Source organism: Schistocerca cancellata, chromosome 10, assembly GCF_023864275.1.
Source record: "Schistocerca cancellata isolate TAMUIC-IGC-003103 chromosome 10, iqSchCanc2.1, whole genome shotgun sequence".
NCBI classification, from domain to species: Eukaryota; Metazoa; Arthropoda; class Insecta; order Orthoptera; family Acrididae; genus Schistocerca; species Schistocerca cancellata.
In genome coordinates, this window is record NC_064635.1 from 8,671,029 (window position 1) to 8,695,452 (window position 24,424).

The 24,424-nt window shown below is 45.7% G+C and overlaps 1 protein-coding gene across 2 annotated transcripts in view; it reads left to right on the plus strand.

Moving 5' to 3' along the window:
- LOC126106484 (G-protein coupled receptor moody) overlaps positions 1–24,424 on the plus strand; it is a 501,560-nt gene that overhangs the window by 133,684 nt on the left and 343,452 nt on the right. The window contains exon 2 of one of the 2 annotated variants that reach the window (XM_049912785.1): positions 8,904–8,999. The exons of the other annotated variant lie outside the window; for it this stretch is intronic. The gene's annotated coding sequence lies outside the window, so the exon portion shown is untranslated. The remainder of the gene's footprint in view (positions 1–8,903; positions 9,000–24,424) is intronic. 2 annotated transcript variants of the gene reach the window in all.

The window sequence follows — 24,424 nt, forward strand, 5'->3', positions numbered from 1 at the left end:
TAGATTAGAAAATGAGATACTTAAAGTACTAGATGAGGTTTGCTATTTGGGAAACAAACTAACTGTTGATGGTCGAAGTAAAGAGGATATAAAATGGAGACTGGTACTGGCAAGTAAGAGAATTTTTTTTACATGGAATATAGATTTAAGTGTTAGGAAATGTTTTCTGATAGTGGTTGTATCGAGTCGCCATGTATGAAAGTGAAACATGGTCATAAAGAGTTTGGACAAGAAGAGAATAGAAGCTTTCGAAATGTGGTGCTACAGAAGAATGCTGATGGGTAGAGCACGTAACTAATCGGGAGATACTGAACGGAATTGGGGAGAAAAAAATTGTGGCACAACTTGACTAGAAGAAGGGATCGGTTGATGGGACACATTCTGGGAAATCAAGGAATCACCAATTTAGTACTGGAGGGAAGTGTAGGGCGTACAAATTGTAGAGGGAGGCCAAGAGATGAATCCAGTAAGCAGACTAGGAAGAATGTAAGTTGCAGTAGTTATTCGAAAATGAAGAGGCTTACGTAGGATACAGTAGCGCGGAGAACTACATGAAACCAGTTTTAGGGCTGAAGATAACAACAACAACAACAACAACAACAACAACAACAACAACAACAGAAGGAGCGTAACCGAAACAACAGGCACGCCAACACCGGGAAAGTCACAATGACTTTGTTTTTGACTGGACGGACGCACTGCGCAGTGACTTCCTGGAACAACACGACACCACAATTAATTCACAGTGGTATGTGGACACTTTGCAAAAACGCAAGTGCAACATTACGTCCAAATGCTCAGGAATGTTGCCGGACGGCACGACTATGTTGAGGGATAATGCCCGCCAACATATCGCCGAGGCTGTTTCGAGTACGCTGCAGAAGTTACACATCCTGCATACAGTCCCGATCCACCCCCTCGCGATTTCTGTATTTTTGGAGCTCTGAAAAAAGGCGTTCGTGGTCGCCGATTTTCTTCGGACGAAGAGATGCACGTCTCGGTACAATCGTGATTGCGTAGGAAACGGCCAACATTTTTTTCCTGAAGGCACAGCCCGTCTTGTCTCATAATGAGATAAATGTGTAAACAGTTATGGCGATTACTTCTGAAATAACAAACAGTTTCCTTACTTTTTTCCATCTGCTTCCTTTTCAGTTGACTGCCCCTTATACGTTTGTGTGCCTGTCGCTGTGGCCGAGCGGTTCTAGGCGCTTCAGTCCGGAACCGCGCTGCTGCTACGGTCGCAGGTTCGAATCCTGCCTCGGGCATGGATGTGTGTGATGTGCTTAGGTTAGTTAGGTTTAAGTATTTCTAAGTCTAGGGAACTGATAGCCTCAAACGTTAAGTCCCATAGTGCGTAGAGCCATTTGAAGCCATATGTTTGTGTGCGCCACAAACATTTTATGAATTTCGTGACACGTTTCGGTCGCTGGCGACCTCCCCGTTTTGTACTTTCTTAACGCAAGCCCCGTTCTCTTACTGGACCAGCAGATTTCTGAACGGGGACGAACATTAATCACGACTTGGAGCACTTCCTTGCCTGACGTTAGCCACAATAAGCTTACATCTATTTATTTTATTTCAGAAATGTTCAAATGTGTGTGCAATCTTATGGGACTTAACTGCTAAGGTCATCAGTCCCTAAGCTTACACACTACTTAACCTAAATTATCATAAGGACAAACACACACACACACACACCCATGCCCGAGGGAGGACTCGAACCTCCGCCGGGACCAGTCGCAGAGTCCATGATTGGAGCGCCTTAGACCGCTCGGCTAATCCCGCGCGGCTGTTTATTTTATTTATTTATTTTCGTATTTCTCAAGTAAAGACGTGCTGCCTGTTTATATGGCAGGTCGTACATTGTGTGATTTTACATGTTCTATCATAATAATTCGGTTTTGTTACTAATATATGTTTTTTGTTGAAAATTTTGCAAAAGTATAAAGTAAAGAAAATATAAAAATATATATAGTAAATTTTTTATATCTATATAAAAATTTTGCTTAAACTTGTCGCTAACTTAGATAATGATAATAAGATACGTAATAGGTTGTGGATGTATTTTAATCATCATCATTTAAGACTGATTATGCCTTTCAGCGTTCAGTCTGGAGCATAGCCCCCCCTTATACAGTTCCTCCATGATCCCCTATTCAGTGCTAACATTGGTGCCTCTTCTGATGTTAAACCTATTACTTCAAAATCATTCTTAACCGAATCCTGGTACCTTCTCCTCGGTCTGCCCCGACTCCTCCTACCCTCTACTGCTGAATCCATGAGTCTCTTGGGTAACCTTGCTTCTCCCATGCGTGTAACATGACCCCACCATCTAAGCCTGTTCGCCCTGACTGCTACATCTATAGAGTTCATTCCCAGTTATTTTAATTTAAAATTAAAATTGTATTTAATGGAAGAAACAAGAGATGAGCTACCTATGATGTGACAGTCCTTCCCTTTATAACTTCTGCGTGTTCAAATGGTTCAAGTGGCTCTGAGCACCATGGGACCTAACATCTGAGGTCATCAGTCCCCTAGAACTTAGAACTACTTAAACCTAACTAACCTGAGGACATCAGAGACATGCATGGGCGAGGCAAGTTTGGAACCTGCGACCGTAGCGATCGAGCGGTTCCAGACTGTAGCGCCTAGAACCGCTCGGCCACTCCGGCCGGCTCCATCTCTGTATCCACTGGGGTACATACACAAGTGATGTTTGATATCCCAAAACGAAATAATCAAGGGGAAAAGAGGTTTCTTGAAATTACTGGACCCAGTCGCCTTTTGTTTTGTTCTTTAATTTATTTATTATTCTATTACCGCCTAGCGATTCGTCATCAGATGGTACATACATTAACTGTCTGCAGCAGTGTGGGAGCCATGTACCTGTGGCAAGGTGTACAAACGCAATATGTAAGGGCTGAGTGTGGCGAGAATTATTCACATTATGAGATAGATTTTGTTGCTTTACTTACAGTGATTACAATCCGTTGGTTCTCTCTCTCTTCCACTCTCTGAAATTTGCTAACATGGAGTATAGATTTAAGTATCAGGAAGTCGTTTCTGAAAGTATTTGTATGGAGTGTAGCCATGTATGGAAGTGAAACATGGACGATAAATAGTTTAGACAAGAAGAGAATAGAAGCTTTTGAAATATGGTGGTACAGAAGAATGCTGAAGATTAGATGGGTAGATCTCATAACTAAAGAGGAGGTACTGAATAGAATTGGGGAGAAGAGAAATTTGTGGCACAACTTGACTAGAAGAAGGGATCGGTTGGTAGGACATGTTCTGAGGCATCAAGGGATCACCAATTTAGTATTGGAGGGCAGCGTGGAGGGTAAAAATCGTAGAGGGAGACCAAGAGATGAATACACTAAGCAGATTCAGAAGGATGTAGGTTGCAGTAGGTACTGGGAGATGAAGAAGCTTGCACAGGATAGAGTAGCATGGAGAGCTGCATCAAACCAGTCTCTCGACTGAAGATCACAACAAGAACATACCACCCAGATTAACAGTTCATTATTTAAATAAAAAAGTGTAATGCTGTGATGTTTATTGTTAATTTCATAAGTGATGATCAATGTTAGTTGAACAAAAAAAAACTGCGGATACTAAGTAAGCAACAAAATCTATCTCATAATGTGAATAATTCTCGTGTTTACTTATTTCGTTTATACATCTTGTCACAGATACATGGCTCCCACACTGCTGCAGCCAGTTAATGTATGTGGGCCTGCCATTGATGACGAATCTCTAGGCGGTTCGAAACCACCAATGAAATGACAGAAAAGTTGAAGAATGAAACAAAAGGCGACTGGCTGCAGAATTTCAAGAAACCCTTATTCAGCACATTCGCAGTGATCCTCATCCATAATGGATAAAAGTTTTAATAATCAAGGCTAATCTCACAGGCCATGGCATAGGACCTCCCCTTTTAATCCAGCGACCGCGAAATACTGTATCGGTACCGCTCCATCGTACTGTACTCTACGTCTCTGAATAGCACTGAGTAACGAATGGGTCTGTCGTTGATTCTTAGCATGTTCTGTCATGGGACAACGTAAATACGATACAAAATGTTGTGACTTGGCAAGACAGCCAAGCCACTATGACCGGTAGCCGAAAGGCACGCGTTTGAGCTCACGCAGGCTGGCGTGAGGTCTGGAACAGTTGAAGGAGTTAAGTCTAGTAAAAAAAAGTACGGAGCTTCTGGAATACTTAACTTTAATCCGTAGTTGGTGAACATCGGTCTGACGGTACATGCATCACAAGACAAATAGCAAATGATAATGGCGCCGTGCTAGGTCGTTGCAAATGACGTAGATGAAGGCTGTGCTAACTATCGTCTCGGCAAATGAGAGCGTAATTTGGCAGTGAACCATCGCTAGCAAAGTCGTCTGTACAACTGGGCGAGTGTTAGGAAGTGTCTCTAGACCTGCCGTGTGGCGGCGCTCGGTCTGCAATCACTGACAGTGGCGACACGCGGGTCCGACGTATACTAACGGACCGCGGCCGATTTAAAGGCTGCCACCTATCAAGTGTGGTGTCTGGCGGTGACACCACACAACAGAGCCACCTTATGTACAAGTAAGCAAAAAAAAATGGTTCAAATGGCTCTGAGCACTATGGGACTTAACTGCTGAGGTCATCAGTCCCCTAGAACTTAGAACTACTTAAACCTAACTAACATAAGGACATCACACACATCCATGCCCGAGGCAGGATTGGAACCTCAGACCGTAGCGGCCGCGCGGTTCCTGACTGAAGCGCCTAGAACCGCTCGGCCATCCCGGCCGGCAAGTAAAGAAAACCCGCGTCATGACTGCCTGGTAATCAGGCTCTTCCTTCTTTACTCCTTGCAGGAAATAAAGAATGTACACGTAAACAAACAGCACAGGACATGTAAACTTGTACGCATGTTAGTTGTAAATAAGCTGTAAAACAGTAATGTTAGACAAAGCGGTAGACAAGTTTACTTCCACACCTCCTTGAGCTAGCTTGTCCGACCCCAGGTTGTTCACCTCAAATTGTTCAGAGGGTCATTCTCTACGTCCCGTTACATTTCTGCACGCTCTTACGGAAACACCCTGCATGTACGAGTAAGTATTATTTGCTCGCTAACTATTTAAAACACGCTGGTATCCAGCTTTGACCCAGAAGTAGTGTTGATCTTGTCCTTCCACTGAACGAGACCGGTTCGAAAACGGGAACGTCTGTTTGCGTTTTTACTTCGCTTTATTAACTTATCTTTGTAAACGATGCCATTGTCCAACTTTCAATTATAAGTTGGTGTGAGTGTCATTCTCCTCTCCAACTGGCTCGGTATGAACTGAACCCTGGGTCATAATTTTGAATTCTTTCATTTATCTAACGAACTTATCTTTGCAGTCTACTACACACTATTGTCATCGTTATACTGTGAAAATTGCACAAATGTTATCTTGTCACCGTTGTAACTACTCTTTGATGTCTGGTGTTCGTCTTATAGTGTCTTTATTTTACATTACGAACTTACGTTTGGACATCGAACTCCCTCCACTGTTGTACTGTGGAAATTGCAATTTTGTTAATATGGTACTTTTGTAACTGCTGTAGGCTGTATGGTCTTTGCTTCCCAAACCCAAATATGAATAAATACGTAATGAATACGTGGTCAATGTTATCGATCGTTACAAATCATAAGAGCAGACGCAAGAAAAGAGGCCAAAGGGTTTCGGCAGACACGGGGCAGCTGTTGCTGGGCGCAGCGTGTTTACAACACGTCCCATCTGATCTCATCACCAAGTCTGACGTGTCCAGTCTCTCTCTCTCTCTCTCTCTCTCTCTCTCTCTCACACACACACTATACGACGATGTTTACCACCGAGAACAGCTGACAACGACTCATTCATTTTGAACGTCTTATCCCCGACAAAAAGACCTTTACGGGACAAAAGAGAAAGAAAAAGGAGGCGAAACATAAGACCCACGGAGCATCAGTGTCCACATCTACGAGTCTTTACGGTACAGAACTCCACGCCTCAGTGAGTGACGATGAACAAAGCGGAGACAAACCAGGCGAAACAAAGCCGTAATCATCGTATGGTAGGGATACCAAACTGTCCCCCAACCTTGTCCACAAATAAGGTAAAGAACTTCCCAAACCGAATCCGCATCATGCTCCCCCCTCCCCCCCCCCCCCCCCCCAACACACACATGGACAATTAGTGATCCCAGCAGTGGACCGCCGAGGGTAGAAAATTTGTGCCGGACCGAGACTCGAACCCGGATGATGCGCTTGTCTAGAATGGTTGCTTTAACCGCCTCGGCCTACCAAGCACGCTTTCCGTCAGACCAAAATTCCCGACTTCCTGCTCGCAGCATGAACCCCGCCCATTAACCGACAACTCGCAGATTTCTGATACCCGCTGGGGTTCGGACGTTGGTCGTCCATCCACTTGAAATTTCGTCATCAAACAGCCAACTCCCGCGTGGAATTATAGATGTGAGTGGCGTCTGTTCTGTGGGACATGTCCGAGAAAACTGACACCACTGATATATATATAATAGTCACGAATATGGTCATATCATGTTAAAGGGGGGGGGGGGGGGGCAGTCCTCCCACCGCCTAACGTAATCTGGCTGTCAATAAATAAACACGCGTCATAGCCGCTCTGGATGGCTCCGACACGCCATTCCTTAAATTCAGTGAAGCTGTGGAGTGCTTTTCAAGGAAAATATTTAATAAATTATGTGGTTACTTCGCTCTACTTCATCGCTTCATTTCTTTCTTCACATTAATCAAGACGTGCTATATACGATGGAAAATTACACAGCATGGCTGAGGGAACGAACATATGGCAAATACGCACAGCTGAAGAAAGTTACCTTGAGCTAGTGAAGCAGCATTCGCGAATGCGGACAGGGCTATTTTAAACAGTGCGTGCGAACGCTTCAGGACAAGATTGGAGCTGGTCATTGGGGCTAAAGGGGCTTCCATGTACGAATGTCACTCTTGAAAGATACCTTTACGTGTGTGTAAAAGGATTTTCATTTTTACACTCCTGGAAATTGAAATAAGAACACCGTGAATTCATTGTCCCAGGAAGGGGAAACTTTATTGACACATTCCTGGGGTCAGATACATCACATGATCACACTGACAGAACCACAGGCACATAGACACAGGCAACAGAGCATGCACAATGTCGGCACTAGTACAGTGTATATCCACCTTTCCCAGCAATGCAGGCTGCTATTCTCCCATGGAGACGATCGTAGAGATGCTGGATGTAGTCCTGTGGAACGGCTTGCCATGCCATTTCCACCTGGCGCCTCAGTTGGACCAGCGTTCGTGCTGGACGTGCAGACCGCGTGAGACGACGCTTCATCCAGTCCCAAACATGCTCAATGGGGGACAGATCCGGAGATCTTGCTGGCCAGGGTAGTTGACTTACACCTTCTAGAGCACGTTGGGTGGCACGGGATACATGCGGACGTGCATTGTCCTATTGGAACAGCAAGTTCCCTTGCCGGTCTAGGAATGGTAGAACGATGGGTTCGATGACTGTTTGGATGTACCGTGCACTATTCAGTGTCTCCTCGACGATCACCAGTGGTGTACGGCCAGTGTAGGAGATCGCTCCCCACACCATGATGCCGGGTGTTGGCCCTGTGTGCCTCGGTCGTATGCAGTCCTGATTGTGGCGCTCACCTGCACGGCGCCAAACACGCATACGACCATCATTGGCACCAAGGCAGAAGCGACTCTCATCGCTGAAGACGACACGTCTCCATTCGTCCCTCCATTCACGCCTGTCGCGACACCACTGGAGGCGGGCTGCACGATGTTGGGGCGTGAGCGGAAGACGGCCTAACGGTGTGCGGGACCGTAGCCCAACTTCATGGAGACGGTTGCGAATGGTCCTCGCCGATACCCCAGGAGCAACAGTGTCCCTAATTTGCTGGGAAGTGGCGGTGCGGTCCCCTACGGCACTGCGTAGGATCCTACGGTCTTGGCGTGCATCCGTGCGTCGCTGCGGTCCGGTCCCAGGTCGACGGGCACGTGCACCTTCCGCCGACCACTGGCGACAACATCGATGTAGTGTGGAGACCTCACGCCCCACGTGTTGAGCAATTCGGCGGTACGTCCACCCGGCCTCCCGCATGCCCACTATACGCCCTCGCTCAAAGTCCGTCAACTGCACATACGGTTCACGTCCACGCTGTCGCGGCATGCTACCAGTGTTAAAGACTGCGATGGAGCTCCGTATGCCACGGCAAACTGGCTGACACTGACGGCGGCGGTGCACAAATGCTGCGCAGCTAGCGCCATTCGACGGCCAACACCGCGGTTCCTGGTGTGTCCGCTGTGCCGTGCGTGTGATCATTGCTTGTACAGCCCTCTCGCAGTGTCCGGAGCAAGTATGGTGGGTCTGACACACCGGTGTCAATGTGTTCTTTTTTCCATTTCCAGGAGTGTATTTAGTTTTAATAAATTTGCTTTAAAAAACAAGCTTCATTTGTTCAGATTTAAGCGCCGCACTCTGTACAAGTTAGTGCTTGTTGTGTTAATAAACTGTAGAGCGGTGACACATTTATGTTGTTATTCCTGGTTATAACAGGTATAATGGTTGGGTAGGGATGTAAAAGTAAGTTCAAGGTAGCAAGAGATGGAGGGCAGCATGAAACCAGTCGGCATACAGACAGCTGTAAATACGGCAAATTTTGTTACCTTCTTTGAAATAAAAGTAGAATTCCGCTTCGCATTCAGTCAGACGCTACGCCATTTGTGAGCGGGTCAGGAAACAACGATCTCTTAGGCTAAAATATCAGCACGATGCTGCGCCCTTGATGTTATTAGCCCTTCGTATTCGTTTTTCTGACATTTCTCCACGTTTTGCTTCTTTTCTTTTTAGGACGTCCAGCGATTGAGCAGAGTGTGAGAAGATGTGCATCGGTTTCCACCAGAGCTCGATCCACCACGAGGAGGGAAACCGTCGGCCCCTTAACTGGTGAGTACAGTCACTCTCACTGCCTTGACTGGCGCGCAAAAGCAGACAAACGGTAACTGAGCGCGGCTCTTTTTATCACTACTGTCATTACCCGTACAGGTACAATGCGCGAACCAAAAAAAAAAAATCGAAGCTTTTACTTCTGGAAACTTTATTTGTTCAACTGTTCCACGTCCAGACCTTGGAGACTGCTGAACCTGCGCTGTCCAGTCGGCGACCTGTCCTTCTGAGTCGTTGCGCTAGTCATCTGTCTTCCGTGCCTCCATTTTTTCTGAACACCGTGACCAGTACAGAACGGCGGTGGCCGATCTGGACCACGTCGTATTAGCGTGTACCCAGTACGCGGACGCACGCGTGACGGGCTTCTCCTTCTCTACGAGTTCGAGTGCTTTGCTTCACCGGGTTGATATACAGGGTGTTCCGGTAAGAGCGTGCAAAAATTTAACACGACATAGAGGATGCTCCACTGAACAATTTGAGGTAAGGACCTGAGGTCGGAGAAGCCAGCTTAAGGAGATAATAGGAATAAAATAACATAACTGTGTATTTCTTTATTCACATTACGCACAGTTAACTGCAGAAATATCATCACTGACACAATGGACGTACCATTTTTACTGCATCTTACAAAATGTGCTGAAACTGACGGCCATTAACCTCAATGCAAGCACGACATTGGCGAACAAGATTCTGACTCACCCTGAGGAATGTCCCTGGGGTATTTCCCTTTTATTCGGCGCCTCCTTTGATGTAGGGTATGCAGGCCGCCCTTCCTCCCTACTACCACCGGGAGTCCGCTTCCGTCAACTGCTACGTCTTCTTTCCTTCCGCTTTCCTCAAACTTTCTTGACAATTGAGAGTACAGCACCGCCTCGGCTTCGCCCCCGGACCTCCTGGCCCCGTCGCCTTTGTCAGCTTCCCAAGGATGGTACCCCTTCTCTCGTTTATCGTCGGGCATTTGCTGCTCTATGTGCACACATGAAGGATGCCACATTTATTTACACTGACGGCTCAAAAACATCATTTGGTGATGGGAGTGCCTATATTGTTGGCGACACCCCTAGTCGATTTCGGCTTCCCGACCAGTGTTCGGTTTTTACTGCGGAGCTTTACGCTGTTATCCAGGCAGTCCAACACATCCGTCGTCATCAGCGGGTACAGTGCATTATATGCTCGGATTCGCTCAGATCTCTGCTCAGTCTCCAAGCTCTTTATCCATTCCACCCTCTGGTCCACCGGATTCAGGAATGCCCCCACATGCTCCACTTGGGAGGCGTCTCTGTGGCATTCCTGTGGATCCCAGGACATGTTGGTATCCGCGGAAACCAGGCCGCCGATATAGCGGCCAAGGCTGCAGTCTCTCTTCCTCGGCTCGCTGTTTGCCTGGTTCCCTTTGCCGATCTACAGAGCGTTTTATGTCGTCATTTTGCTCTTTTATGGCACAAACATTGGTCCGCACTTTCTAAGTAGACTGCGGATAGGGCACAGTCTTTTTAGCCATCGACATCTTTTAAGTGGCGATCCTCCCCCGCTTTGTCCCCACTGCACTCAGTCGTGGACGGTGAGACATCCTTTACTCCTTTACTCCAGTGTCCTTATTTTAATCCGCTACGCGCCTGTTTACAGCTGTCGCCTGATACATCTTCCATTTCAGCAGATGACGAGCGCTCAGCCTATTGCGTCCTTGAGTTTACAAGTGTTAGTCAGATGAGATCGGTCATCTGAAGCTCTTTTCCGGGGAAACAACCCCCCTTTAATAGCACTTTTCTAAGATTTCCTTCCGTTTCTAGTTTCCCTCCTTCTTGACCTCCGCTCCCATTGCTGCTGATTTAAATTCCTGTTTTCACCCTTAACTAAGCCACAGAATGGGCGCTTATGACCGTAGCTGTTTTGCGGCCTAAAACATTCAAATCTGTAGGGCATTCGGATGTGACAATGTCTCGATGTCGGACTGCATGGGAACGACAGGGCAGGAGCCGGCCGCGGTGGTCGTGCGGTTCTAGGCGCTGCAGTCCGGAACCGCGGGACTGCTACGGTCGCAGCTTCGAATCCTGCCTCGGGCGTGGATGTGTCTGATGTCCTTAGGTTGGTTAGGTTTAAGTAGTTCTAAGTTATAGGAGACTGATGACCTAAGATGTTAAGTCCCATAGTGCTCAGAGCCATTTGAACCATTTTTGACAGGGCAGGCCGTACTCCTTTTCAAGGTGCCGGTCGATCGCGTGCGAGAACCACAATAGAGGATCGCCGTATTCAGAATGAGATATTCACTCTGCAGCGGAGTGTGCGCTGATATGAAACTTCCTGACAGATTAAAACTTGTGTGCCGGTCCGAGACCCGAACTCGGGACCTTTGCCTTTCGCGGGCAAGTGCTCTACCATCTGAGCTACCCAGGACGCGCCCTCACAGCTGCTGGCAGGAACCCAGAGGATTGCAGGTGGCAGGAGCTCGCCGGATGTCTACGGGAGACCTGGCAGTGAACAAAAGCACGGCGAGTCGTTGGGCGAGGCGTCTGTCATGCTCGTACCGAGGTCGCGCAGACCCGTCCGATGAGCCGCGTGCCGTCCGGCCGCACACAGCGGGGCGAGTCCCGCAACGTACTCGTCCGCGCAAGCGCAAGCGAACTTCTCCATGACGACGCAACCCCTGACACAAGACTGCGTATCGAGAGGAGCTCACAAAACTTTCCTGGACCGTTTTTCCTCATCCAACCTACAGCCCGGATCTTGCTTCTTCCGACTTCCATGTGTTTGGCCCAATGAAGAATGCATTTTGCGGGATGGTGTGGAGGTTACTGATGCAGGAAGACGTTGGTTCCTACGCCTACCAGTGGAGTGATACCATGCAGACATACAGGCCTCCCCAGTAAGGTGGCCGTCGCTGTTAACCGAGCGTGTGTTGAGAAACAGCGTTTTGTAGCCTAAAGACTGGGGAGTAATGTAGCGTGTTGGAATCATGGATTAAACCACCCTGCTTTCAGAAACATAGTGTCGCAATACTTATGGGTCGCTCCTCGTACATGTCCTTCTGCATACTATCCTCTGCAGAAAACCTCGTTTTGGTACCTCGAAACGTGAACGAAATAAAATAGGTGTTGCACTCAGTTCCACAAGGAAGTTTACGCCGTTATGTCAATGAAATAAAAGACAATTATAAATGTATGTTTACATGAAAATACATGTTATTACTAATTACACAATTACCCAATAGTTAACTCAATCGCTGCCATCGTCAATTATATGTTGGCACCTTTTTGGCGTGCTTTTCACGAGATTTTCTGCATATTCTCTCGGTAACGATCGCCATGTCGTCCTGATTTTATATGACAGCTGCTTCGGAGTATATATTGGCTTTGCTTTAAGCTTCATCTTAACATGTAACCGAACATTTTCGATCGGATTTTCATCAGCAGACATTGCAGGCCAATCCATCGTGGACACCCCATTGTCTTTTTTCCATGCTGTATACAGGCGGCTCCGATGTTTCGCATCATTATCCTCTTGAAGCATCCAGTTTGCCTGGTTTTAACCAAATAGCCCCTTAACGGACATCAGAAGGAATTTTTGAAAAATATTGCACATTTTTCAGCGTTTAAATTGGCTGCAAGTAAGTGCAAATAGCGAAAACTGCAACCGACAATACAAATCATTCAACTCTAACACTGTTTATCTGTACACTTTGCAAAAGCGCGTTGAGTTCGGATTCGAGACCAGTACCAGACATGTCGCTGTTGACGTTACGTTTAAAATTATGGCGTACACCTTCTTGTGGAACTGACTGTACCTCTTAGTCCAGTGTACAGGTGATTAACCAGGGGACGGGCAGTATTTACTGTTGGACGCGGAAACAAGGTTCCCACATGTGACCTACCTGTGCTCGCTTTCTTGGCGAGGTCCTCATATACCAATTAAGTGACTGCGAGAACAGCGCATTCAGTCTTCTCGCACTTCCGCTTCTGGTGGGCGTACGTCTCGCGTCGGCCATGACGCGGCGACGTGTCTGGAAAACCCATCTGGGTGGCGGCAGCGAGGGCCGCGACCGTTCTGCTGTGTTCTGCACGGTAGCGGGAAATCCAAACACACGCGAGTGCGACGCTGTCAGCGAAACACTTTACCAGAGAACAAGAATCTACTGCTAAGCCCAGCGCCTCTGTAACACAACTGATGTGAATGTTACAGGGAAGTACTGCGCTGGTGCACAGCTTCGTAGCGTTTCCCCCGGCAACATATAAGCATAACAGAGACTTAATAATCAATAATTTATTGTCCTTCACTATTTACGACAGTCTGGCACCGCTGGGGAAACTTTCAGATTCCGCGAGTCTAGAAATCAAGTCGTTTGAGGCGAAGGTCGAGTCATTGTTGGAGCGCATTTTCATCCGCAAAGGCACTCCGTCTTCCGTGGCTTACTGGGACCATCCGACCGCCGTGTCATCCTCAGCTGAGGACGCAGACAGGAGGCGCGCGTGGGCAGCACACCGCTCTCCCGGTCGTTATGATGGTTTTCTTTGGCCGTAGCCGCTACTATTCGATCGAATAGCTCCTCAATTGACACCATGAGGCTGGGTGCACCTCTCATCTGCAAAGGAGGTTCCTCGAAGGTTGTTCGACAGAGAGCGAAAAAAGTGAAAATCCTAAGGCACAAGATCAGGCGAACACCTGTTTAGTGATTTTTGTCAGTCTAGCAGGATGCGGGCGCTCGTAATCGTGGAGTACCGCCACTTGACTCAGTCTTGTTGGTCCTTGTTCTTGGACTGCGTTTGCAAGACGTCTCAGTTGTCAGCAGTGATGGTTACAGCTCGGGGAAGCAATTCGTAGCACAGCACAGTTCCACCAGATGCATAACACTAACTTTTCAGGTCTTCGTACGGGGACTTCGTGCTTTGTTTGGGCTCAACCATTCCTTTCTCTTCCTTGTGTTAACATGGGGAGAACACTTCTCTTTACCAGTAACGACACAGGAAAGCAATGTTCGGTGTTGTTCATGAGCCAATTGAGGAGGAGCAAACAGAGATGCACTTGTAGCCGCCGACTGATTATTGTGATTTTGGCTCAGAGCATGCGGTACACATACACCGCATTTTTGGGCCTTCCCCATTGCGTCCAAGTGTAGCGCGATGGTCGAATGATCACAGTTCATCACGTTTGCCAGTTTCGTGGTGAATAATCTGGATTGATGTGTTTAAACGATCTTCATCAAATCGCGAAGGTCTTCCTGAACGTGGAGAGCCTCTAATGTCAAAACGATCCTCTTTAAAACGAGGAAACCATTTTCTTGCCGTGCCCTATCCATTGGCATTACCACTACACAGGGCGTAAATGTTTCTGGCCGCCTCCACTGCTGCCACCCCTCTACTGACCTCAAACACAGGAATATTTCGGAAATGTTCCTATTTCTCCCATTTTCTACGGTCCACAGCTCCACTCACTATCTCCAAATGACAAAATGACAATATGTAAACTCAATTTGAACAGTGAACTAAAAACATAAAGGACAATTGATGAATAAACCCACAGTAGCCGGAATAGCAACATGCAAGAGGGAAACGTTACGAACTTATGTACCAATGTAATGCAATTGCACTCCACTGTTCTTGACACACGTAAGCGATTTCTGAAACAAGATGAGCAGCGGACCCACTGTCAGACTGCTAACTGACGATGGCGTTGTATACTCCGAAGTACCGTCGTCGGACGATCGTAAAAAATTGCGGAAAGGGATGGACAAAATTGCCACTTCCCTTAATGAACGCCAGCTCTCTTTACACGCAGATACACGTAAGATCACAAAGAGAAATAGTTGAGTAGCAAAATCCGATTACACGATTAGCGGTGAACACCTTGAGCACGCTACGTTGTGTAAGTACTGCATCTGGAGGCAGCATTGAGTGAGACACGTCTGCCTGCGAGACTGGGTGATCGGGACCGAATCCACGCGGCAGACTGACGACGGCGTCTGCTGCGCCGGCCATACCGAGTGTGGTTTTTAGGCGGTTTCCCACGCTCATTTAGGCAAATGCTGGGCTGGTCGCCAGATTATGCCTCATGATATAGGATCACAAGCAATAAAAACGCGACGATACACACAGAACACACTTTACACAATTTGCAGGTGGTCCGCACACGCGACTTCTCTCGCCCGCGTTACCATGACGACACTGCCGGCAGAAAGAGTATCCCGCCGCAAAAGTAGGACAAAGTAAATTTGCCCATACTAGACAGTATTAACGCTCTGAGACAACTAAACGACATACTTCAAAGGATTTATAGGAATGGGATGGGAATCACTCGATGTGACCTACATTTATAGAGAAAGAAATGACTAAAATTTCAAAAAAAAGAAAAATTGGTTGATTTACTGAAGAGAAAGAGCTTCGCAAATTGAGCAGGTCAGTGTCGCGTCGATGCATTTTCTCTGCTCGGCATTGACTGGTAAGAGTTCTTGCATGTCCTCCTGAGGGGTTTCGTGCCACATTGTGTCAGAATGGCGCATTGCGTCGTGAAAATCCCGAGCTGGTTGGAGGGCGCTGCCCATAATGCTCCAAAACGTTCTCAACTGGGGCGACCTTGGTGGCCAAGGTAGGTTCTGGCGAGCACGAAGAGAGGCGGTAGAAACACTCGCCGTGCGCGGGCTGGCGTTATCTTGCTGAAATGTTAGTCCAGTATGACTTGCCACGAAGGGTCACAAAACTGGCCGTAAAGTATGGTCCATGTACCGCTGTGCTTAGGGGTGCCGACGAGCGTGACAGCGAGGGGAGGTGCTGCTGGGAAAAGAAGCGGCAGCCCGGACCGTCACTCCTGGTTTTCAGGCCGTACGGCGAACGAAGCTCAGGGTGGCGTCACACCGCTGTGTCGGCGCCTACAGAAACGTATTTGGTCATCGCGGCTCACTTCGAAAGAGGACTCCTCACTGAAGATAATTCTACTCCACTGAATGATGTTCTCAATTCAAATCGCTTGAAGAATTACGAGCAAGACCATCGAACCAGTTCGTAACTTGGACTATCTAACGCGCCATTTGGACAGAATTTAGCACTATTTGCCTCAGGGGCACTTTGAACAACTTCAAATGGTTCAAATGGCTCTGAGCACTATGGGACATAACTTCTGAGCTCATCAGTCTCCTAGAACTTAGAACTACTTAAACCTAACTAACGTAAGGACATCACACACATCCATACCCGAGGCAGGATTCGAACCTGCGACCGCAGCGGTCTCGCGGTTCCCAACTGAAGCGCCTACAACCGCTCGGTCAGACTTTGAACAACTCTACTAATCAATACCAACCCCAATAGCTGCTCATGTAAGGGCCAGAGGTGGACCAACGCGTTATTCACTTGCTTAATTTGCGTTCTCTTGAATAAACCGTCCAGTTTCTTCTGAAACTGTGATCACGTGCTTGTCTGTACATGTAGATCGTATCTGCTGATTTCCGTCCCATCCGAATAACTCCTTCGTCGTGTGTCTTTTTTTATCGTTAGAGTGTATGTGTAGATGTAACGTACTGCACACAAATAGGCGAAAATATCTTTTGTTGTTCGGTTAGTCACTGGGAACAGCGATGACCGTAAAATACATAGGGGTAACCGTCTGGAGTAGCCTAAAGTGCTAATTACCGCATAAAACTAACTGTACAGAAAGCAGGTGCCAGACAGATTGAACGGCAGAATCTGAAGGAAATGTAATCGTCCCACGAAAGAAGCACTTTACAAAACACGTCTTACTCCGGTTCCTGAGTATTCTCACCCGTCTGCAACCCTTACGAAGCAGAATTAACAGAACACGTACACAATATCCAACGAAGAGCAGCGCGTTCCATCACGCGGCCATGCAGTCGACGCCAAGGCGGGCAGGGATTCTCAACCAACTCGAGTCGCAGACGCTACACGAGAGGCGTCGCGCATCACGGAGAGGATTACTGTGGAAATATTGGGGACACACTCTGCAAGAAGGGTTGGGCAGTGTACTACTTCCTCCCAAATCCGTCTCGCGCAGTCATCACACGACGAGAGAATCGGAGAAACTGGATATGTTACGGAGCTTTGCCGACAGTCGTTCTCCCCAGGCGCTAGTGGCGTGTGCAGTACAGAGGTGTATGCAGGTGTAGATTTACTAATATTGGTTACCATGTACCCTCAGCCACGGATTGCGGAGTGGCTTTTGGAGAGTGTACACTAACGGAAAGAAAATCGTTACACCATAAACCAAATATTTTATAGTAATGAAATTTGGAAAATACATTTGTCTTGAAACCTTCCAGTCTCCTCTACACCTCTGATTTTTTTTTTTACGCAACCTTCCCTTTTACAATGAACTATGAAACCTTTTCTTAAGATTTATATCTCTTGCTTAATAATAACAAATGAATTCTTCCCTTTGAAATTTATTCTCTTTCTCTATCTTCGCATACAAATTTAATTGCTGCTTATTAAAAGTGATTTTCTGATTATTTCGACGAAACATAGAATGTGTCGTCGTCGTGGCCCTCAGTCGTTACCTGCAATAACCCAAAACTGTTCCTTACATTTTTTACTGTTACTGGATCGCCATCTGACTGCTACATCGAACTGCGACATGAATATACTTACTCTGTTTTACTATGCTCTATTAGCTGGTGGTGGGCTTTCATAATAAGTGGCTGTATCTATTACCAAAGCTGAGTTGTTTTTTAATAGCAAAGCTGACGTTATTCTATAATTAATTTGACTGAAATTACGTAATTCATAGTTAAACTTTTTCTTGACAACAATAAAATTTTGCAAAGTTTTACGTTGATGGTTTTTGGGATGGATTATAATTAGAAATGCAATATTGCTGGCAAAAGTTAATTATATTCTGAATGAAATGATTTTACAAACGTTCAAATGGGACTTAGTTTTTACAATAATCTTGCAACTAGCAATGCGCAAACATACCTTCAGTAGTCTCGAGTTTCTCAAAAAATTAATTCAATAATATTAAGGTTCGCAGGAGAGGAGCTGTAAAGTTTGGAAGGTAGGAGACGAGATACTGGCAGAAGTAAAGCTGTGAGTACTGGGCGTGAGTCGTGCTTCGGTAGCTCAGATGGTAGAGCACTTACCCGCGAAAGGCAAAGGTCCCGAGTTCGAGTCTCGGTCGGGCACACAGTTTTAATCTGCCAGGAAGTTTCATATCAGCGCACACTCCGCTGCAGAGTGAAAATCTCATTCTGGAATCAATAATATTAGTTCCTCTTATGATAATAGTCAGCTGATGTCTCTGTACATCCGTTTATAATCTCTTGTGAATCACAGCTGGTGGCTGGCAGGCACACCGCTCCTCTCAACCTCTCGCTTCAGACCTGCTACCGACTCGCTTCACCTCTCGCTTACTACTGACTTCCTACGAACGCTAAAGTGCCGTTTCTCCTGCTAACAATGCTTTCTGGTGCAGACAATCCCGGCTACCATTACAAAATGTATCAATGCGCGATCTTTCCCGCTCTTTTCTTAAAATGTATTCATACGCTGTTTCTCCCTCCCTTTTCAAAATTATATCAACAATACTTTGGTGCAGACATTCCCTGATACCACAATTATTTCCAACATGACAAATATTAATTATTCCTACTTTATCATATTAATAAAATGTAAACATCTTTCATAAATTGTGATTTGACAATAACCAATAGAAATATACACGTCTTACAGTCTATGTAATATCTTTAAATGGTTAAGGTTGCAGGATCACAGGCTAATGAAAGCGCGAGATAACACACTGCAAATGTGAAATCCCCTCCCGAATAGGCCACGAAAGCCCAACGGTCCATGGAATTCTTCTATTCCTAACGTTTCGTCCAATACTACGTTGGACATCTTCAGAGGTCTTCTCAGTCAAGTAGCTCCTCAGTTTGCCTCACAAGGGCTGAGTGAAGCCCTGTTGGCAACAGCGCTCGGCAGACCGAATGGTCACCCACCCAAGTGCTAACCCAGCCCGACACCGCTTAACTTCGGTGATCTGACGCGAACCGGTGTTGCCACTGCGGCAAGGCCGTTGGCAAATGTAAAGTGCTGGCTGGCGCTCTAATAACACTGTTCGACATGGGTTCTATTTCTGATATTAAAGTATGTGCTTCTAGACCATTTTACCGTGGGAAATTCAAATATGTAAACAAAATATCGTTGTCAGGGATATTTTTATGTAATATATATATACCACCAATTATAGAGGGAAAACTTGGAGAATATTAAGCTGGCTTCAGACCAGGAAGATCCTGTGCCGAACAAATTTTTAACCTCAAAACAACAATGAACTATTTATCTACAAGGAGCAAGAAATATTTCATAACATTCATTGATTTCAAAAAAGCTTATGACTCAATCGATAGGGACACACTCATCAAAACACTTCGAGAATATGAAATAGATGAAACAACAATCACCATAATCAAAGAAACATTAACAAATACAACATCAAAAGTAAAATTCCAAGGAGAAATTTCACGGCATTTCGAGGTCAAAACCGGCGTCAGACAAGGAGATGCGCTGTCCCCGGTACTCTTCAACTGTGTTCTTGATAAAGTCATAGCAGAATGGAGAAAACTCACGCAAAAACATGGAGTTGAGAAAGTCCAAATTGGAGGGAAGTGCTACAAAGCCATTGAAACCAACTGTTTTCCCTTCGCTGACGATCTCGCCTGTTTAGCTTACACACAAAAAGACACAATAAAACAAATAGAATTACTTAAAGAAACTGCTGAAAAAGCAGGCTTGCAAATTTCATTTGAAAAGACAGAAATCATTACAAATATCAAAAATCCACCAAAGAAAATAACTACGAAATATGGGAAAATACAGGTATCTAAACATTTTAAATATCTTGGTGAACTAATTCAGCCTGTGGCAAAAGGTCACCCAGCCTGCAGGGCTAGAATACAAAAACTAGAGACAGCAACTCACTACTGCAGACAAATGTATTCAAAAAAATGTATATCCAAAAACATTAAACTCAGACACTACCAGACTGTCATTAGACCGCAGATACTATATGCATCAGAAACACTGGCAAATTTTACATATGCAGAACAGATAGAAAATCGTGAAAGAAGAATTGTGAGGACAATTCTTGGACACAGGAAAATAACAAATGATCAAGGCAAGCCTGTATACAGACTAAAAAGCAACAAAGAAGTGTATACGAAGTGCAGCAAAATTACAGACGAAATTAGAAAAAGAAGATGCTCCTTTTATGCTCACATCATGAGGATGAACCCGAATAGGCTTACAAAACAAATATTTTCGTACATCGCAAATCTAAAATATAAAAATTTATGGTTTATCAACACAGAAAGAGATCTAAAAGAAATGGACATAGATCAGGAAACAATATTTAACAGAAACCTTTTTAGAAAAAAACTGAATTCATTCACGGGTTTCGGTGTGAAAATTAAGAAGACTTGTGGAACTAAATGGTCTGAAGAGAGAAAAGCCGCCTTCAGCGCAAGAATGAAAGAAGTGTGGACTGAGAGAAAGAAGACTTCCCAGAAGCGCAAGAAATAACTGTTTTCACGGTCTTTAACGGCCAAATTTGTATTATATATATATATATATATTCACAATTCATGGCAAACACAGAGACGTTATAGAGAAATACGGGTATGTTGCCGCATCCAGTAGTGATAGAACGTGATAATTTCTTGTGCAACAGCAGGTGGGAAGAATCAGACATCATTAGGTTATCCCCCGCCACACCTATGTCATTAAGACCACCTGAAACATCTCATTAACTCGAACGGCGACAGCCGGTCGCTGCTTCGGCAGTAAAGCTTCACGCCTCCTAGGGCAGGTGCATCGAGTTTAAAACAGTGCTGTTAGCCGCAATTTGTGTCAGTCTTAACGAGTGGGTGTTTTGGCTGACAAGTAACTGTGTCATATTTCCGAGCACGGTTGAATTTTTTAGTTCCTGTGTGTAAACTGATTAAGCCTGGTGCTGAAGGTAAAACGACAGCTTCTTTTTACACATCAGCGTTCCTCTAGTTCCCTACTATTAATTTAATACAAGTGTATTACCAAAGTGGTATTTTTAAATTTGCAGAAATTTCACGTCGTCGTGGATGTCGATATAAGTCGGACAACTTATGCTACATCTGTGGAAAGTTCACTTTTGCCAGAAATAGGAAGAAAATTTTTTCAGTCATAAAAAAAATGGTTCAAATGGCTCTGAGCACTACGGGACTTAACATGTATGGTCATCAGTCCCCTAGAACTTAGAACTACTTAAACCTAACTAACCTAAGGACATCATACAAAAAACCCAGTCATCACGAGGCAGAGTCAGTCATAAAGAAAGCATACAAACATTACTTTGGAGTAGAGGCAGGCGACCAAGATAACAAATGGGCACTAATTTCTGTTGTGCTACATGTTACTGCAAACTAATTCGGTGGTGGAAAGGTAAAGAGAATGTGGCGTTGTTTGTTATTCCCATGGTGTGGAGGGAGCCTAAGGACCATGTTACTGTCTAACAAAAATTCAGTGTTTTACAAACAAAAAGTCGAAGAGGCACATTGTTTACCCAGATCTGCCTTGCGAGAATGCCAGTGCAGCATTCCGACAACCTCCCAGTACCTTCAAGAGCTCGAGGTCAAATTCCGACTGACAGTGAAATAAGCAGTACTGAAGAAATCACAAAATGATGATTCTTTATATCACTTCACAAGTGAGTCATCTACACATTTGTTAACACAGGCAGATTTAAATGATTTAGTACGTGATCTAGGACTAAGTAAACAAAAGGCGCTGCTGCTTGGTTCAAGATTACAAGAGTATAATCTACTGCACCAAAGTACTAAAATCAGTGTGTTCAGGCACAGAGAACACGCCTTTATTTCTTATTTTTCAACTGACGAAGCACTGACATTTTGCAATGACGTTGCTGGCCTGATGAAAGTGCTGAACTTCACTTATATTTCACAGGAGTGGAGACTTTTCATAGATGCATCGAAAACAAGTCTGAAGGGTGTTTTGCTCCATAACGGAAATGAAATACCCTCTGTTCCAGTAGCTTACGCTAGTTTGACAAAAGAGAATTACGAATTCGTACAAAGGATGCTAAATTCATTAAAATACAATGAACACAAATGGAAAATATGTGCAGATTTCAAGGTAATTGCTATGGTACTGGGAATGCAACAAGGCTACACAAAGTATGCCTGTTTTCTTTGCGAGTGGGATAGTCGAGACCGAAATTCTCACTACGTGGAAAAGAAATGGCCTAGGCGAAGATGGAAAGTTGGCGAAAAGAAAGTACAACGTGAAAGTCTGGTAGCTCCTGAATATATACTTATTCCACCGCTTCACATCAAACTTGGCCTGATGAAACAGTTCTTGAAGGCCATGGATCCAACAGGCTGTGGGTTTGCATATCTAGCTACCAAATTCCCCCGTCTTTCATCTGCAAAAATAAAGGAAGGTGTATTTGTGGGCCCACAAATGAGGGAGCTGCATTACAAGGCAGTGGCTCTTTGTTTGTGAATTTTGTGTAATTTCTCATGTCAAATAAATGCTTCAAAGTGTATAGACAAAGGTTACTGTGTTATATGTTAGATCCCACCCTCCATTAATGCGATGAACTTATAACATCATATAGATGTGCATTTGTTTGTCGAATTTGACCTCACGTTTGCTGCACTATATCAGAAACTGAAAAAGAAATAAAATTGTGATTACTCATAAACTATCCCTGACAGAAAAAAAACAAAAACAGTTTTCAATTCAGCACTCAAAATACAAGTAGGATCACAATATTTTTTATCAGAAATAGAAAAAAAGATTTTTTTTGTAGAACAGTGATCGGTATAACCGCCACAATGTTGAATGTAAGCATGCAAACGCGCGTACATTGTGATGTCCATGTGTGCGGGATGTCAGTCTGTGCGATGAAGTTCAGTGCCTCTTGCACTGGGTAGCCCAACACACACGCAGGTAATGGTGGCTGCGGATGACGCTGCTGTTGTCGTCCGATGGTGTCCCATGCGTACTCGACTGCAGACACGTCTGGTGCTCGAGCCGGCCGAGGCAACATGTCGACACTCTGTAGAGGATGTCGGGTTACAAGAGCGGTAAGTGGGCGAGCGTTGTGCTTTTGGAAAGTACCCCATGGAATGCTGTTCATGAATGGCACGACAATAGGCCGAATCACCAGACTGACGTACAGTTGTGCAGTCAGGATGGGTGGGATGACCAGGAGAGTGGAGAGTGCTCCTGCTGTCATAGGGAATCGCACTCCGGACCATAACTCCAGGTGTAGGTCCAGGGCGCCTAGCACGCAGACACTTAGTTCGAGGCCCTCAGCTGGCCCACATCTAACCAACACATGGCTATAACTGGCGCGAAGGCAGAACCAGCTTTCATACAATGAAGGCTTTCACGACCGGATGGAACTGTTGTTGAGAATTCTTCCGGGTTATATGGCCGTGGTCCATGGAATTCTTATATTCCTAACGTTTCGTCCAATACTACGTTGGACATCTTCAGGGGTATGGCTGGTCCTGCTGAGTCCTGCCGGGAGGACTCCTGAAGATGTCCAACGTAGTATTGGACGAAACGTTAGGAATTGAAGAATTCCATGGACCACGGCCATATAACCCGGACGAATTATCAACAACAGAACCAGCTTTCTTCAGAAAAGAACAGACCACACAGTGTCCTCCAATGAGCTCTCGCTTGACGCCACTGAAGTCGGAAATGGCGGTGGTTTGGTGTCGGTGGATTGCACGCTACAGAGTGTCTGTCACGGAGCTGTCCTTGAAAACAGAAACGATTAGTAACAGTTGGTTGTGTCACTGTGGTGTCAACTGGTGTTGCAGATGCTGTACGGTGCACCAGAGCCATGCACTGAACACGATGTTCGTCCCTCTCGGTAGCGCATGTGGCTGTCCGGAGCCCGGTCTTCTTGCGACCGTACAGTGTGGTGTCCGCCGCTGCCAGCAGTCACGTACAGTGGCTACACTCCTGCCAGGTCTTTCTGCAGTACGCCAGAAGGAACATCCAGTTTGTGGCAGCGCCATCACACGACCTCGATCACAACCACTGAGATGTTGATAGTGGCCTCTTTGTCGCCCTAAAGGCATTCTTCACTACAGTTGACTGACCATGTCCAGTATCAAAAATAACTCACTCTCACGACCGGTACAGCGTGTATTTAAAGCAAACCTGATTCGCATCCTCATAGCGGCGCTGCTAGCTCCACTCTTGTGCGCCTGGCGCGATATTTGAATAGATATCGTTTTTGAGGTGTAGAAACACGCCTGCCAACTTTTATTTATGCCGTACAAGTCCTTCTTGTTACTGAGATTTTTACCGTCGGTGTATGTAGTCGTGTTACGAGTGCAGCGTTCTCTCGCTCCCCCTCTTTGGGATGAGGCTCTCCCAGCAAGGCGCCTGGCAGAGACGATTGTCCGGCCGGCAGCA